This window comes from Polypterus senegalus, chromosome 11 (assembly GCF_016835505.1).
Source record: "Polypterus senegalus isolate Bchr_013 chromosome 11, ASM1683550v1, whole genome shotgun sequence".
Classification (NCBI taxonomy): Eukaryota; Metazoa; Chordata; class Cladistia; order Polypteriformes; family Polypteridae; genus Polypterus; species Polypterus senegalus.
This window is the reverse complement of record NC_053164.1, coordinates 73,271,091-73,290,489: the sequence shown is the minus strand read 5'-3', so window position 1 is coordinate 73,290,489 and position 19,399 is coordinate 73,271,091.

Below are 19,399 nucleotides of genomic sequence, written 5' to 3'. Positions count from 1 at the left end.
GCAGACTAAATGAAGGGGGAGTAAGGCCAGGTGGATTGAAGGTGGACTCAAATTGTTCTATCATGATGTGGAGGAGAGGAGATTTTTTAGCTTTCCAAAAGGATGGACATGGCTGTGGTGAATACATATTTTAAGAAGAGGGAGGAACATAGGGTTACGTACAAGAGTGGAGAAAGATGCACACAGGTAGATCATATCCTATGTAGAAGAGTCAATCTGAAGGAGATTGAGTATTGCAAAGTGGTGGCAGGGGAAAGTGTAGTTAAGCAGCATAGAATGGTTGTCTGTATGATGATGTTGGAGATCAAGAAGAGGAAGAGAGTGAGGGCAGAGCCAAGGATAAAATGGTGGAATTTGAAAAAGGAAGACTGCAAGGTTGAGTTTAGGGAGAAGCAGATGTAGTAAGGCTGACAGCAAGAAGGGTGTTTGGGGTGACATCTGGATAGAGGAAGGAAGAAAATGAAACCTGGTGGTGGAATGGGGAAGTACAGAAGAGTATACAGAAGAAGAGGATGGCAAAGAAGAAGTAGGATAGTCACAGAGATGCAGAAAGTAGACAAGAGTACAAGGAGATAAGGTGCAAAGTGAAGAGAGATGTGGTGAAGGCTGAAGAAAAGGCATATGATGAGTTGCATGAAAAGTTGGACACTAAGGAGGAAGAAAAGGACCTGTACCGATTGGCTGGACAGAGGGACCGAGTTGGGAAAGATGTGCAGCAGGTTAGGGTAATAAAGGGTAAAGATGGAAACATACTCACAAGCGAGGAGAATGTGTTAAAGCAGATGGAAAGAGTACATTGAGAGGCTGATGAATGAAGAGAACGAAAGAGAGAAGAGGTTGGATGATGTGGAGATAGTGAATCAGGAAGTGCAACAGATTAGCAAGGAGGAAGTAAGGACAACTATGAAGAGGATGAAAAATGGAAAGGCTGTTGGTCCAGATGACATTCCTTTGGAAGCATGGAGGTGTTTAGGAGAGATGGCAGTGGAGTTTTTAACCGGATTGTTTAATGGAATCTTGGAAAGTGAGAGGATGCCTGAGGAGTGGAGAAGAAGTGTACTGGTGTTATTTTTTAAGAATAAGGGGGATATGCAGGACTGTAATAACTACAGGGGGATAAAATTAATGAGCCACAGCATGAAGTTATGGGAAAGAGTAGTGGAAGCTAGGTTAAGAAGTGAGGTGATGATTAGTGAGCAGCAGTATGGCTTCATGCCAAGAAAGAGCACCACAGATGCGATGTTTGCCCTGAGGATATTGATGGAGAAGTATATAAAAGGTCAGAAGGAGTTGCATTGCGTTTTTGTGGACCTGGAGAAAGCATATGACAGGGTGCCTAGAGAGGAGTTGTGGTATTGTATGAAGAAGTCAGGAGTGGCAGAGAAGTAGTACAGGATATGTACGAGGAAAGTGTGACTGTGGTGAGGTCTGCGGTAGGAGTGAGAGATGCATTCGAGATGGGATTACATCAGGGATCGGCTCTAAATCCATTCTTATTTGCAATGGTGATGGACAGATTGACAAACGAGATTAGACAGGAGTCCCTGTGGACTATGATTTTTGCTGATGACATTGTGATCTGTAGCTATAGTAGGGAGCAGGTTGAGGAGACCTTGGAGAGGTGGAGAAGAGAGGAATGAAGGTCATTAGGAACAAGACATCCATCTATCCATTATTTAACCTGCTATATCCTAACACAGGGTCACGGTGGTCTGCTGGAGCCAATCCCAGCCAACACAGGGTGCAAGGCAGGATACATGTGTGCAAATGACAGGGAGGTCAGTGGAATGGTGAGAATGCAAGGAGTAGAGATGACGAAGGTGAGTGAGTTTAAATACGGGATCAACAGAACAGAGTAATGGGGATTGTGGAAGAGAGGAGAGAAAGAGAGTGCAGGCAGTGTGGAATGGGTGAAGAGTGTCAGGAGTGATTTGTGACAGACGGGTATCAGCAAGAGTGAAAGGGAAGATCTACAGGATGGTAATGAGACCAGCTATGTTATATGGGTTGGAGATGGTGGCACTGACCAGAAAGCAGGAGACAGAGCTGGAGTTAGCAGAGTTAAAGATGCTAAGATTTGCACAGGGTGTGACGAGGATGGATAGGATTAGAAATGAGTACATTAGAGGGTCAGCTCAAGTTGGACGGTTGGGAGACAAAATCAGGGAGGCGAAATTGTGTTGGTTAGGACATGTGCAGTGGAGAGATGCTGAGTATATTGGGTGAAGGATGCTAAGGAAAGAACTGCCAGGGAAGAGGAAAAGAGGAAGGCCTAAGAGAAGGTTTATGGATGTGGTGAGAGAGGACATGCAGGTGATGGGTGTAACAGAACAAGATGCAGAGGACAGAAAGATAGGAAGAAGGTGACCCGCTGTGGCAACCCCTAATGGGAGCAGGCGAAAGAAGAAGAAAAAGACTGTATTCAAGCATGCTGTCTGATATGGACAATCTGCTACTCTAGCATAAACTCCTGCTCCTTTCAAACCAGTAAAATTATATTCTGTGTCCCAAGATTCAGTTTAGTAAAATCTAGTATGTCTGGATCTGTCCCACACATTCCTGTGTGTCATCTTGGCCATTAGTCGTGCGGGTTTTGAACCCATTGGATGGCTCCGTGTTTCTTCTTTGGAATCACAGGATAATTTGTTGGCATAGTGGTGAACAACACTCACAAATCTGGCTAAAGGATTAAGTCATGGCATCTTTTTTCTTTCAAATTTTATGTCATTCTTTGTCTGGTAGATGTTTATCAATTTCAGTATAAAAGTGGTATTTTTATATTGTACTGTAAGGACTCTTTTCTGATTATCAGCATACTTTGCTGTGATGTGGTATCTTCCCCTATGCCATCTCTTCCTGTAAACTCACTGTACTGATAAAGGACATTATAGAATATACAGTGGTGTGAAAAACTATTTGCCCCCTTCCTGATTTCTTATTCTTTTGCATGTTTGTCACACAAAATGTTTCTGATCATCAAACACATTTAACCATTAGTCAAATATAACACAAGTAAACACAAAATGCAGTTTTTAAATGATGGTTTTTATTATTTAGGGAGAAAAAATCCAAACCTACATGGCCCTGTGTGAAAAAGTAATTGCCCCCTGAACCTAATAACTGGTTGGGCCACCCTTAGCAGCAATAACTGCAATCAAGCGTTTGCGATAACTTGCAATGAGTCTTTTACAGCGCTCTGGAGGAATTTTGGCCCACTCATCTTTGCAGAATTGTTGTAATTCAGATTTATTTGAGGGTTTTCTAGCATGAACCGCCTTTTTAAGGTCATGCCATAGCATCTCAATTGGATTCAGGTCAGGACTTTGACTAGGCCACTCCAAAGTCTTCATTTTGTTTTTCTTCAGCCATTCAGATGTGGATTTGCTGGTGTGTTTCGGGTCATTGTCCTGTTGCAGCACCCAAGATCGCTTCAGCTTGAACAGATGGCCGGATATTCTCCTTCAGGATTTTTTGGTAGACAGTAGAATTCATGGTTCCATCTATCACAGCAAGCCTTCCAGGTCCTGAAGCAGCAAAACAACCCCAGACCATCACACTACCACCACCATATTTTACTGTTGGTATGATGTTCTTTTTCTGAAATGCTGTGTTCCTTTTACGCCAGATGTAACGGGACATTTGCCTTCCAAAAAGTTCAACTTTTGTCTCATCAGTCCACAAGGTATTTTCCCAAAAGTCTTGGCAATCATTGAGATGTTTCTTAGCAAAATTGAGACGAGCCCTAATGTTCTTTTTGCTTAACAGTGGTTTGCGTCTTGGAAATCTGCCATGCAGGCCGTTTTTGCCCAGTCTCTTTCTTATGGTGGAGTCGTGAACACTGACCTTAATTGAGGCAAGTGAGGCCTGCAGTTCTTTAGACGTTGTCCTGGGGTCTTTTGTGACCTCTCGGATGAGTCGTCTCTGCGCTCTTGGGGTAATTTTGGTTGGCCGGCCACTCCTGGGAAGGTTCACCACTGTTCCATGTTTTTGCCATTTGTGGATAATGGCTCTCACAGTAGTTCGCTGGAGTCCCAAAGCTTTAGAAACGGCTTTATAATCTTTACCAGACTGATAGATCTCAATTACTTCTATTTTTTATTTGTTCCTGAATTTCTTTGGATCTTGGCATGATGTCTAGCTTTTGAGGTGCTTTTGATCTACTTCTCTGTGTCAGGCAGCTCCTATTTAAGTGATTTTTTGATTGAAACAGGTGTGGCAGTAATCAGGCCTGGGGGTGGCTACGGAAATTGAACTCAGGTGTGATACACCACAGTTAGGTTATTTTTAACAAGGGGCAATTACTTTTCACACAGGGCCATGTAGGTTTGGATTTTTTTCCCTAAATAATAAAAACCATCATTTAAAAACTGCATTTTGTGTTTACTTGTGTTATATTTGACTAATGGTTAAATGTGTTTGATGATCAGAAACATTTTGTGTGACAAACATGCAAAACAATATGAAATCAGGAAGGGGGCAAATAGTTTTTCACACCACTGTAAGAAGTCTGACAAACAAGAGGAGACCAATCAGTCCAGCAAGCTCATTTGATTAGCTAATAGTTATGTTGTCTCAATATTGCCTTCCTCGGCTGCTGAAGGAAGTGGAGACACTGCTGCACCATCCTGACTATGGAGGTGGTATTAAATGAGTAAGTAAGGTCAGCTGGAATTTGGTGCTCATGACCAATTGCATCACAGAACCCTTGATGTGCAGTGAAGTGTAGATAGCATGGGCTGCTCTGCAGTCAACTATCATTTCTTTCTTCTTGCTCATGTCAAGAGACAGATTGTTGCACCTGCATCAGTTCAGCTCAGTTCAGTTCATTGTCATATCACCATTCAGTAATTTGATTCATCCCTATTGATGTTGAGACCCATGACCATTGTGTCATTAGCAAACTTAATGATGGTGTTCGAGTGACAGTGCAGAGTGGCTGAGGTTCCTAATAATGTGGTAATAATAATAACAAGTTAATGTGTATTCTATATGTTCTGAAAAGAAGAGAGCTGTATGCAAGAAATCTCATCTCCCATGGTATAATGTGATGAGCCCTGACTTCTGGGGAAGTTTTCTGAGGAAGTAAAAGTGTCATCAATCCTTCTTGAATATGATTGAGATGTATTTGGCCTACTTAATGTTGTCAGTGATGGTAATTCCAAGAAATTTAAAGCTGTCAAACTTCTAGTCAAGTCAAGTCATGTCAAGTGGCTTTCCATACCATTCACATACAGTGGTATGGAATAACATTTCAAAGGACAGAAAGTCAGAATGTCCATAAACACAGGACAAGTGAAGAACTATACTATAAGTAAAATAAATAAATAAATGGTATTTAACTAGACAGTAATAAATTGAAATAAATAGAATTAAATAAATAATAACAACTAATAATAAAAGCAACAGTAGTAACAAATGTAATAAATAAAGTACTGTGCGGCTCCCCCTCCAACACAGATGCAAATATACAGTAAGGACCCTTGAAGGAACCATACAGAACAGAAGCTTGTTGTGGATGCCAGAGTACCTTACTTTATTAATACATTGCAGTACTTACCACGGTTTCCCTTGTAATCCCAATGTTAAGGTCCTTGGCACATCATAAAAACAAGAAAATCACAAGTGCCTATGGCCTCACTTGCTGCTCTAGCTATCACTGTTTTCCTCTCTGTCTTTCACTATTTTGTCTCCGCTATCTTCCTGATTCTTCCTCCGGGTTCTGTTCCCTGTGCTTTGCCACTTATTTTGTCCTGGCTCTGATAGACTGCAATTCAAATGCTTCTTTTCCACTTCTTCTGTGGGTGTGTGGTGTGGGGAATGCCCAGTCAATGTTACATTACTAACAGTCTTGGCTGGCAGTGCGACCCAGTCATTGTGCATTGAATGTTAAACCACAGGACTACTAGTTTAGTCCATACCTCCAGCTCATTGAGATAGCTCAAGAAGCCTACAACACAGCTGTAACATACAGTATGTATGATGTTGTACTGTGGAGTTGTAGGGAGGCATCTAGGCTGGTGTTTACTCTACAAAATTGTCATGTAAAATGTACTCCATTTTGTGTTTTTGTATTACAAACAATTGGCTACAGTGAATAAGGCAAACAATCAATTGACAGGATGTTTAATCTTTGCAAGTGAAGAATGAGTGATTTCTGTTTAATATCGAAGATCTGACAAACAGGATTAAACCTGGCTGTGTCAGGTGTTTTTGAGTCTGGACCTGTGTGCACTGTCAGTATTTATGTGAGAATTATCCTGTCAACCCCACCCAGAAGTCTTTAACACCCTTGTTTGTCTGGGATATTCTGCTCTAATGCATTCTTACATACAATAGTCCTTCCATTTGTACATGCGTTTAAAGTCTGCCAGACAGATTTGTGTCTCCTGCTCCAGCCTTCCACACCCTGGCACCCCTCTGTATCAAGAGACCAAGGAAAGTAACTTTCCAAACATTCAGCAAGCTTCAGCAAATACAGAGACCAAGCAAAGTGCAAATAACCAGTCTACCACAGAAGGTCCTGTTTACGTAACATGAAGTGAGGATTACACAGAGGATGCAGGATGCAGTGAGCAGGAGGAAAAAAATGCCGCCTCTTCATCTCCCACAGATAATTTTTCTTTTTTTTTTTTACAACTGAGAAAAATGAGATCAAGCTGACAAATCCACACCTATTTTTGAAATGACAGCGGGCGGAAGAACTGAGACAAAGCTTGTACTTTGTAATACAAAAGCAGCAGTTAGAGCCTGAACATCAAACAGTAGCTTCTTTCAGAATCTTTTCATTGTCTTGCACATGAAGCAGCTTGGACATGGTAGTCAGTTCTGTCATGTCTGCTGGTAGGTGCTCATACTGTACACTTGCTGGCCAACAAGTGATGCATACTTGTAAACTTGTCAAAAGTCACACATTGCTTTTTTACTAAATAGCCACAAATTAATTCCACATGTATGGTAAGAGCAGAAGACTGAGCTGCTAATAAGTATTTGCATAAGATCTACAATGGGGGAAAAAAGGAATATTTGGATATAACAAGACTGAGAGCCATAGAGCACATCCATATCTCTATTTTGATTTTTATTTTTTGGCACCTTTACCACTCAGTTCTCAGGTAACACTTCTAAACATTTAAATTTACATTGGAAATTCACCCATCTTTACTTTAAGCTATCCATTTCTAAATTGTTATTTTTTTTTGTTCTTATATCCCAGAAGGACTGAACATTAGGTAAGAAACAATCCTGGAAGGAACGCCAGCCTATTAGAGGGCACACTCACATACATGGTTCTTATATAGAGTCGACCAATAACCTGCCAGTAAGCTTTTGGACTCTTCTCCATTGTCATCTGGCCCATAACTTTAATCATTGCCAAAGCAAACATTTATACTTTTATATTTCTGTAAATAATTATTCATTTATGCTTAATTTATTTATTAATTTTTTAGTAAGCCATGTGTATGTCTTCCTCCTGTCTTGGCCCTGATACTGCACTCCACTAGTCTTACATAAATGATCAGTATTTGGTGGCAGCATGGAACCCCAAAAGCTTTTTGGCAGCCTGTCTGGAGCTCAAAATGTTATGTCTGTTGTGACCCAGACCTGGAAGTGCTGGAATACCTGAGGTCATTAGGGGGACCACCTTGCAATAGAGTAGCAGTGATTGAAGCTGCTACTTCACAGCTCTTAGGCCCTGATTTGAGTCCTGTAGGGTTCTTTTATATTTTTGAAGTGTATGTGGACTTGGTATCCTTCCACATTACAAGCTGCTACAATGTTGGTAGTCTTTTCATGTATGTGTGTTTGCTTGAGTACACCCTGTCTCTATAACAGCAAACTGAAAACAAATAAATGAAAAAACTGTATTACTAATTATTATTTGCATTCTATTTTTATTACTTTTAAAGTAGAAAATGTAATAAACCGGAAATGCACACTCAACAAAACAAATTGCTTCCTTAAACTCATCATCTTCTACTTTCCCCCATTCTACATGCCTTACAGAACTGACTGACATGCGCACTTTATCCTTATCTCTCTCCCTCTCCCAATTTCCTCCAACATCAATAAATTCATTGACTTTTATGGTATATAGTGCACTGTCACATTGTTGCTTGCAAAGTAATTTACTGTACGTAGGAGTTGCTTTACTGCCTAACTTGTTTATTTTATATATATATATGGGTGGTCCAGATTTAATTATGTAATTTTCATTACGCTATAACTTATTAAGTTTATTACTTAAGAGAATTTACAAAAAAATTCTTTTTGTTGCCGATAAATGGCAGCACCAGCCCTGTGTTCCAAAATGGCGGGGAGACAGTTGTCAGATGAACAGCAATTCTTCTGTCTTGGATTGTTTTCCTGCATTGCATTAAATGTTGCATAATTAGATCTGGACCACCCTATATATATATGCACTAGGGGACTTTGCCCCCTGCTTGCTCCACTCGCCAACCCCCCGGCCTGTGCTATGCCATTTTATGTCTCTGCTGCTCGCGTATGTGGATATCACTTTCAGCAAACAACAAATCTTTTAATTCTTACGGATACGCCTCTTCATTGGGAAGAAACACTACTTTTCTCTGATGGCAACATGAATTAGATGATCTACAAGTCTCCGACTTAAAGTTTAAATCTGAACAATATATTTCATCTTTTTTTGCTGTTCCGTTATTTCAGAGTAATAATTTCCGTTTGATTGCGCTAATGTGATCTTTACTATTATTTTTTTGACACTTTCGAATTTTAGTACTTTCATTACCTCTAACCTGCTCAGCATGTGTATCATGCCAACGTTTTTGAATTCTTTATGACATTCTACTTTGTCATCTACGCTTTGTTTATTTCCAGCCCTGGGCGTGGTTAAATCTCTTGGCACAAAGTCTCATCCTGCAGGACTTGAAAGTGTCTCTCTGAAAAGTCTAAATGCTAAAAATGTATGTATGTATATATACTGTATATATCTATACTAGCAAAATACCTGCGCTTTGCAGCGGCGAAGTACTGCCTTAAAATTTTTATTAAGAACAAAATTAAGCCTTTTTAAACTGAGGGAAAATATACCAATAATTATTTGTTAAGGATCTCTTTGTATACCACATTGTGAGTTCGGCCCTCCGGTTGTAATATGACCAAACTGTGTGCTGAGCTTACTCTTGAGCATGCAACATACAGTTGGCCATGTGAACAGTAATCTTGTTTCAAATCTCACAGCTTGGATTGCTGCTGTCATAATCGGTTTGAGTTTCATGGTTTGTTTCAATTACGACAGTATTTGCAGGACTTGTGTTGAAGTGACATTCGGCATCTGTCAAACGTTGTAAGCATACAACTAGTTTCATCGATTACTTCTCATCCAGCTTTTGACAGTTTAAACATTCATAAACATCAAAGTGTCCACTACTGAAATCATCACCTGTGAATCTAAGATGTTTAAGAGGCATTGGCGGTTCTCCAAAGGTGTAAAATATTTGGCCATTTTGGTACACTTGAAAGCGACAACCGAACAATTCAGCGGCAGCCATCAACTCACATGCAGATGCATAGGTGAAGGGCTTAAGCATTTCACTGTTATAGTGCTCCTGTGTAGTATAATTATCTCCTGTACCGTCATCAGTCCACACCTTGAACCTGCCCCAGTCATTCAATACATAAGACACAATGTTTCTCCAGATTTCAAGAGTGAGCCTGATATGGCCGTGCAATATGTAACAAAGAGAATGGAAAAGGCAGGTGCCATCTCTGGACATGGAAACCACTCAGTAAGTGACAGTTCTTTGATCGATGGTGATCACCTCGATAGACATGTTAATGGGGGTACGGTTGGAATGATAAAGGAAATGGGTGCCTGAACAATGTAAAGTAAGTCTAAAATACCCACACAACTATAATCGTAATAAATGAACAATAAAACAGCGGAGAAGCTGTGAATTAAATTAAAAGGCTGTAGTTATCAGCAGGGAGATGTGAATCCCGTGGCGAAGCAAGGAAGGGAATGTAGAGGCTGGAGCGACAGACGGCCTTATATAGGCAGGCAGCCAACAATGTGGGAGGTGTTGGGATGGCGGACCCAACGCCGCCTCACACGGTAACCGAGCTGCAAGCTATGGACGTATATATGTACGTAAGTAGGATTCAGTTAGCATTGGGAACCCGAGTACCAAATTTCTTGAAGATGGGCCCATAAGTAACAAAGACCGTTGAAAAGTTCTTTCATCAGGGTACAGTGGAACAATGACTTCCTGAAACATGCAAAAAATGCAGCAGTACTTGTTAATGACCAACACACTCATCAGCCCATTCCAGAGGGTCCTCACTTTGTGATAGAAAACGACCAATTATATTGAATAGCTGAGCATGAAGGGGAGATGAGAAAGCTGTTGTTAATCCCACAAATTTACCGGCGGTAAATCTATGAATTAGCACATGCCCACCTCCTAGGAGGCCATTTGGGTACCGAAAAAAATACTAGAGCGGATTAAGCCCCGATTTTTTTGGCCGAGAATTAATGAGGAGGTTTGCTGTTTTTGCGTCTATTGTCCAGACTGTCAATTACGGGAAATTCCTAGGAGGGACTGAGCTCCTTTCGTTCCCCTTCCCCTGATTGATGTTCCCTTTGAGAGAATTAGGGTCAACATTGTAGGATCCTTAGAGCCCTCAGCCCGAGGACATAAATATATATTAGTCCTCATTGATTATGCTACTCGATATCCTGAGGGTGTTCCCCTGCGCTCAGCCACGTCCAAAATTATAGCATGGGAATTTCTAGGGGTCTTTGCGCGTATTGGCATCCCTAAAGAGGTCCGTATGGATCAAGGGATGCCATTCACCTTGGAGACATTCAGGGAAGTTGCCAAGTTACTTAAAATAAAGCACTTAAAGACCTCAATGTATCATCCTCAAATCAATGGTCTAGTGGAGACATTTAATCAGGCTCACAAGCAAATGCTTCACAAGGTGGTCAGCGAGGACGGGAGGAACTGGGATCAGCTCCTTCCCCTTGTATTCTTTGCCTATCGGGAAGTCCCACAAGCCTCTACATGGTTTTTGCCTTTTGAATTATTATACAGACGACAACCTCAGGGATTATTGGATATTTTGAAAGAAGGATGGGAAAGAGAGGCCCTTCCCTCTACCAATATATTGGAGTATATCGCGCAGTTATGCGATTGATTTGGAAAAATTAGACCTGTTCTACAAAGTCACTTGGAAAAAGCACAAGCAGCACAGGCCATTATTATGATCGTGGTACGACCCTCCGAGAATTCCACCCGGGAGATTTTGTCATGGTCTTGGTTCCCACCTCCAATTCAAAATTACTTGCCCACTGGCAAGGACCTTGTGAAATTAATGAGAGGAAAGGACTTGTCGATTATTTGGTAAAACAACCCAATCATCGACTGAGTGAGCAAATCTATTATGTGAACTTGCTGAAGCCATGGAAGGAAAGGGATCCTGATCCCACCTCTTCTCAGTCCTGCTCATTCTTTGCTCACACAATCAACCTTAATTTTGGTACAGAGTTAAACTCCAAACAGAGACAGGAGCTTGAAACAGCTATCCTGTCCATTCCAGAGGTGGTGAGTGAAAAACCCAGAAAGATCTATCTGATTGCACATGACATACTGACAGAGCCCGTGTTATTGTTATAGAGTGGCCCTATCGACTTCCAGAGGCAAAGAAAATAGAAGTGGAGCTTGAAATCAAGCGTATGCTGGAACTAGGATAGAATAGAATAGAGGAAAGTTATAGTCCCTGGTCCAGTCCAATCGTATTACTTAATAAGCCTGATGGGAGTTGGAGGTTTTGTAATGACTTCCATCGGCTTAATCAACTATCCCAAATTGATGCTTATCCGATGCCCCGAGTGGACGACCTCCTCGAATGGCTTGGCCAGGCTAAGTTTTTGACCACACTCGACATGACTAAGGGGTGCTGGCAATTTCCCTTAACGAACTCCACAAATGTTAAGACCGCGTTTAATACCCCTAGTGGACACTGGGAGTATCGTGTCCTTTCATTTGGGTTACATGGGGCACCTGCATCTTTTCATAGTCTGGTGGATAGTGTGCTCCACCCCCATAATGCGTACAGTGCTACCTATCTGGATTACATCATCATCTATTCCAGCACATGGAAGGACCACGTACAGCAGGTCACTGCGGTGTTACGGATGCTAGGAAAAGCCGGGCTTTAAATTAATCCAAAGAAATATTTCTTCGGATTTAAAGAAGCTAAATATTTGGGCTGCCTGGTGGGTCGGGGTACCATAAAACCACAGTGTTTGAAAATAGAAGCCATAATACGACGGCCCCATCCGCGAACCAAGTGGCAGGTCCAAGCCTTTCTTGGACTAGCCGGGTACTACCGCCAGTTTGTACCTGGTTTTCAGAGAGAGCGCCGCCATTCACTGACTTAACAATGAAGAGGTCTCCTAACAATGTGGTATGGGATTATACAACAGAGGCTGCATTTAGTGACTTAAAACAGGCCCATACACCTACACCAATTTTGAAAGCTCATGATTTCTCTCTTCCTTTCATTCTCCAGACCGACACTTCGGACACAGGTCTCGGTGCCGTGTTGAGCCAAAACGCTGATGGTGAACACCCCATTATGTACCTCAGCCGGAAACTGTTGGATAGAGAGACCAGGTACGTGGCAGTGGAACGGGAGGCACTTGTGATTAGATGGGCGATTACCCAGTTGAGGTACTACCTCTTGGGTCGGGAATTCACTCTTGTGACGGATCATGCACCCTTACAGTGGATGGCCGTACACAAAGAGTTGAATCCTTGGGTCACCAGGTGGTTTCTTGACCTTCAACCATATAAGTATTTGCTTATTCATCGTAAGGGTTCTCTTCATTCCAACGCCGATGCCCTTTCTCATTCTCACGACCTCTCGGTGCAGGTCACCCAACCCGGCGGGTCTGGGCTAAGGGGGGGGGGCTTGTCTCACATGTGTGAGTAGGAGACAGCTAAAGGGCCTGAGTAACTGTAATACTACACCAGACCAAGGGTGGCAGAGTGTGCTGACTGTCTCTCTCAGTTTCTTGCAGACCATTCCCAGGAAATCTCGCCAGGTTCCGGCACCTCTGATAACGTCACTTCCGGCACCTCTGATGACGTCACTTCCGGTCCTGGCGTAGATGACATCATTTTCTTCCCCAGCCGTTAAAACCGCCATCTTACCTCCAAATATTCAGTTCTGCTTTGGACTCAGTCTTGTGAACATATCTGCTCAATTATTTCAAACTTTTGCAGCTGGGATATAATATACGGGTGGTTGCCCCAAACCTTTATAATGTCTGGAGACTCATTCTTGTTATAATATACATATAACAAACTGCAAATAATGTTTCAATGATAGATACTTTCAAGTATTTTCCTTTTTGTTAAATGTAATTTTTGTGTTTTGTGACAAAGTTTGGCTCGTAGTAAATGTGTATGCTTTTTAAGCTGAAAAAAATTGCAAAATATTAATACCTTAGACCCAGTACAGATGAAATATGCATCCTTCAATCTCCCCAACTCAATCCCAGGACGCACCATTAATACAGTAATCTTCTTTTACACTCTATAGTGCCTTTCTTAGTGAACATAAAGCAATTTAGGATGAAGGAAGCACAGATAGCAACCTTATGAGTGTCCAAGATAGGATTTTACACAGTCTCATATTAAATAGTTCAGTACGGTTGGAACTTCTGTTAAAGTTGAAATCCTGCAAAATGCTTGGTGGCACCACACTATTGCTGGGTTTCTCCAGGACAGCCTGTCTGGGGTGTCATGCTTTGTCTATTGTGACCCAGACCTGGAAGTGCTGGAATACCTGGGGCCATTAGGGGGAGCACCTTATAGGAGGTCACTCAAGACTCTAAGAGTATACTTAAGATGTAAGTGGAGGCTACAAAAAGTAATAATTTATATTGGAGTTGGAAAGTATTTGGCAGCTGACAGGAGGAAAGGGGGCTTAATAGGATAGAGATAGCATGTGTACAACAGTGGATATGTGGATCAGCCACTCCATGGACTAATTAGGGTCTAGTGCTATTTAGTAAGCTCCAGTAAAGCTTAGGTTTCACATTTTCCCCCCATGTTCTATGCTCTGGTCCCTACTGTTATTATTCTTTCTATGTTTTGTTACTTTAGCCTCCTGGGTTATAATAAGGGTCAGCTAATGATTACCCCCTAAAGTTTACAGAGAACAAAATGAATTCATCTCTGAGATGACTGGGATGAAAATCAGCACCTCTAGTTTGCTAGGATTTTGTTAATTTTTCCTACCCTCAAACAACATTCTTTTGGAAACTCTTATTTTTTCCTAAGGTTTTGAATACTGCTCTTCTAGCTTCACTTTGATTTAGTTACCTGTTATATTTTAACGCTTGTAATTTATTTTTATTGCTATTTCACAATTCTACTTTATTTTCTTTATTGGTGTCACCATTTTGCAGCTTGACTACTAAAAAGCAGAGGTCCATTGCTATGCTGCATTTCTCAGAAATTGTGTTATCTTATGTCATGTCATCAGTGTAACAATTTTTTTACAACAGCCCTATGTTGCAGGAGTTGTTGAAGATTGTGAATACAAATACTAAAAACATTTGTATAACTATTTGGTGCCAGACTTTTTGGCTAGGTCTATTCAGACTTTGTGTACATGTTCATGTAATGGGTTTAGTCGTATGAGTATATGTCTTCCAAGTGCTCAAGTGTGTTCTCGTGTTTTGATTTCTGACGTATTCTCCTGGTTTTATTATTCCTTGCCCTTGTGACCTGTCATCTTTCCATTGATAGCAGCACACAATTCTGAGATCACAGTTCTTTCTTGGATAAAAGTGGCACACTTTCTGCAGGTGAAAATGGAGGTATTTGCCACAAACTTTATAGTTAAAAGATTTTTTGATCTTGTTCGTAAGTGAGGCACAAGAAGGTCAAGGCGTTTTCCAATACATTAGTACATTTGCATGTGCTATTTTAGATGCTGGTTGTGAAACAGGAACAAAGTCTACTTGAGGAACACTTGATTTGATAATCAGTCAACCTCCTTATCCTTACTGTGGGTAATCATTGAAGAGACTGTAGACACAAACCCTGAAAAGAAGCCGCTGTATAGGGTTGTGTGGCTCACAGTCTTCTGGTTGACACTCCAGTAACAGCTTAAAGCAGAGCTGTTATGGAACTAGAGGAGTCATTTGATATGATTTGGAACAAATGCCAGGAAAAACTCAATAGGGGAAACCTGGGGTACATCCAGGAAATGCTTGAGTGGTTATATCTTTCAACTTGTGTTTACGAACAAAATTAATCGGATAAAAAAAAATCGGATAAATCAAATATTTAAATATCAATCACACCGGAGGGTGTGTTCCAACTACAGAGGGATCACACTCGTCTATTCGGGGGTCGTGGAGAGGAGGGTCCATCAGACAGTTGAACCTCGGATTCAGGAGGAACAGTGTGGTTTTCGTCCTGGTCGCGGAACAGTGGACCAGCTCTACACCCTTAGCAGGGTCCTGGAGGGTGCATGGGAGTTTGCCCAACCAGTCTACATGTGTTTTGTGGACTTGGAAAAGGCGTTCGACCGTGTCCCTCAGGGAATCCTGTGGGGGGGTGATCCGGGAGTATGGGGTACCGGACCCTCTGATAAGGGCTGTTCGGTCCCTGTACAACCGGTGTCAGAGCTTGGTCCGCATTGTCGGCAGTAAGTTGAATCTGTTTCCAGTGAGAGTTGGACTCCGCCAGGGCTGCCCTTTGTCACCGATTCTGTTCCTAACTTTTATGGACAGAATTTCTAGGTGCAGCCAGGGTGTTGAGGGGGTCCAGTTTGGTGGGCTCAGGATTGGGTCACTGCTTTTTGCAGATGATGTTGTCCTGTTTGCTTCAGCAGGCCGTGATCTTTAGCTCTCTCTGGATTGATTCGCAGCTGAGTGTGAAGCGGCTGGGATGAGAATCAGCACCTCCAAATCCGAGACCGAGGAGTTCAAGTACTTCCGGGTCTTGTTCACGAGTGACGGAAGAAGAGCGTGAGATCGACAGGTGGATTGGTGCGGCATCCGCAGTGATTAGGGCTCTGCATCGGTCTGTCATGGTGAAAAAGGAGCTGAGCTGTAAGGCAAAGCTTATAATTTACCAGTCGATCTGTGTTCCTACCCTCACCTATGGTCATGAGCTATGGGTAGTGACTGAAAGAATGAGATTGCGAATACAAGCAGCTGAAATGAGTTTCCTCCGCAAGGTGTCTGGGCTTTCCATTAAAGATAGGGTGAGAAGCTCGGTCATCTGGGAGGAGCTCAGAGTAGAGCTGCTGCTCCTCCGCATCGAGAGGAGTCAGATGAGGTGGCTCAGGCATCTGATGAGAATGCCTCCTGGACGCCTCCCTGGTGAGGTGATCTGGGGACGTCTAACCGTGAGGAGGCCCTGGGGAAGACCCAGGACACGCTGGAGCGTCTATGTCTTCCGGCTGGCCTGGGAATGCCTCGGAATTCCCCCGGAAGAGCTAGAAGAAGTGGCCGGGGAGAGGGAAGTCTGAGCATCTCTGCTCAAGCTGCTGCCCCCGCGACCCAATCTCGGATAAGCGGAAGAGGATGGATGGATAAATCAAATATACATACAAAACAGTAAATATAGATAGTATGATATAAATGCCCGTCCACAACTTGAAAAGGACAAAGGTAAGCAAATTAAAGAGAGAGGAAGTAAAGTGTCAATGAAGGCATTAGCAGGTGGTTTAACACTAGAATTGCCAGAGCCTACGAAAAACTCGTAGATCCGTTCCACCTTAATGCTCTATAGCTTTGCACTCTGTAGGAAGTAAGTAAATAGACCAAGGACAGTGTATATGCCCTAAAAAGAAGGCTGACTGCATTCTCGTACCAATGCTTTCGAACTGAAGTGTCTGCATGCACTTTTCGTGGCATTACATGTGCATTTTTTGAGCATGCCCATGTCGCTTAAACACAGGAAGCTCTGCAGTGTACTTGTGACTTGTGACGCTGTAGGAAGTAAGTAACTAAATCCAAATAAATAACATATAGCACGGAACGGAAATCAGCAGTTCTTAGCATTGTACCACGCAAGCTGTCGTATCAAATGCCTACTGTAACTTGCTTTCTTTTTTCTTCGGTTATAGTCTTGAATAAAAGTGCACTTGTTTTGTTATACTTGTATATCAACATTTATATGTTACTTACATAAAAGCCAGATCGAATGTTATTTATTTGGATTTATTTACTTAGAGTGCATAGCTATAGCGCATCTTTATGTGAAAACAGCAGCGTCAGATGTTGGCGTGGTGGTAGGGTAGAATCATGAACGCGACTGAGAGAATGAAACTGAATAATAATTAAAAAAAAAACAAAGCTAACCTTTACAAGTATCATACATTTACACCAGCTGTTATATATATTTGTACCTTTTGTGAAAGTGTTTCTTTGATATTTGGAATTCAGGCGTCACACATTATAAACTTCATGTCTACATTTTGTCAATTATTACTAAAACATGAAAAATGTTTCTTTTTTAACGATGTGTTTACATAGATCGTTGCAGACACGGAACACACATGAAATGCAAGTGTTCCAAATAGCGGTATAGTATTTATAAAAGGTGTGATTTTGCTTGACTTCTTACTCTATACAACTATAAGCAACAGACACACAGGTAAACAGACTTGAGCTGAGAAAACTGTATGGCGGTTGGGGGATGTGATAGCAGGCTGCTTGCTCTTTGCTGCTTATCAACACATTTAAAGGACAAAAGACGCTGACGGAGAGGTGAGAAGTGATTTAAGGTGGGACAGGTCTACGAGTTTTTTCGTAGGCTCTGGTAATTCTAGTGTTAATAACTCAGTTATAAATAGAAACCTGGTTTCAAAAATGCTATGTATACCCTTATTCTGGTTAGAAAAACCAGGATATTGGTCTCTGAGAAACCAGGTTAACGCATATAGATTTCTTCATGTGTAACCCGTTTAAATGCATTATAAACCACTAATTGCTTCTTCTTCTTCCTCTTTGTCTTTTCCCACTTCTATGTGGGGTCAATGATCTTGATCAGCTTTCTACAAACAGCTCAAACCTGCATCTCCCTGCCAGTCAAGCCCTATTCAGCCGTATCTTTTACATTATCCATCCATCTTTGCTTTGGCCTCCCAAGCATTCACTTCCCATGTACTCCCATTACCTTCACTCTTTTGCCCACATATTCATTGTCAATCCTCATTACATGTCCATTCCATTTCTACCTAGTTTTCTGTACTTTCTTAGATATCTCTCCCACTATTGTTGCAACTCTGATGGTCTCATTTCTTATTCTGTATTTTTGTAACTCCACTCATCCATCTCAACATTTTAATTTCTGCCACATCTAACTTCTTTTCCTGCTATCCCTTTACTGACCACATCTTGGCTCCTTACATCATTGATAGTCTTATGACACTGTCATAAAAACCTTACCTTTAATCTTTGCCTTAATTCTTCAATCACACAATACTCCTGATAACTTCTTCCAATTATTCCATCCACTCTGCACTATATAGGTTATCGCTGTACCATTGATCATAGATATTTAAATGTGTCCACCCATTTCAATGGCTCTTTCTGTAAGCTAACTTCTGAATCCTGATCATCATTAAACCTATTATCTTCTGTCTTCTTCTCATTTATCTTCAGCCCTCTATATTACATTGCCCTTTTCCTTCCTTCCAATTTCCTATCCACTTCTTCTTTTAGCAAAGTGCATATAAACTTGTGACCCACAGGAATTGTGATATGAAAAGTGAAATAATCTGTCTGTGATCATTGTTGGTAAAAAATACCTTTTCCCTGTACCAAGTAGTAGTTTAAGACATCTACTTTGTACAGGGCAAAAATATTTTTTTTTAAGTAAGACTTAAACAATATGACAAATGTATAGTTTATATTGTGAAATCTGTGAAGGGGTTATAAAGTGAGCTTTACAGAATTCAGCCTAAGTGTATGTAAACTTCTAACTTCAACTGCATCCTGGATAATCCTCACATACTTCTCTGGTACTTTTTTTTCACTCATACAACTCCAGACCCCTTGACGTGGCACACACAAATCACTAAATACCATATGAAAACCTTTCTGTTTTTCTCTATGAGCTGTCTCAATGAAAACACTGCATCAGTTGTTCCACTCCATGGTATAAAACCAAACTACTCCTCCCCTATGGTGATATCTTCCCTAAGCCTCCACTCTATAACCCTTTCCCAAATTTGCATTGAGTGTGTGACATCAGCTTTATCCCTTTATAGTTTCCACAATCCTGAATATCGCTCTTCTCCTTATAAACAGGTAAAATCACACTGTTCCTTCACTCCTCATGGTATTATCTGCTGTCATAGACCTTCTTCATTAGAAAACAACACT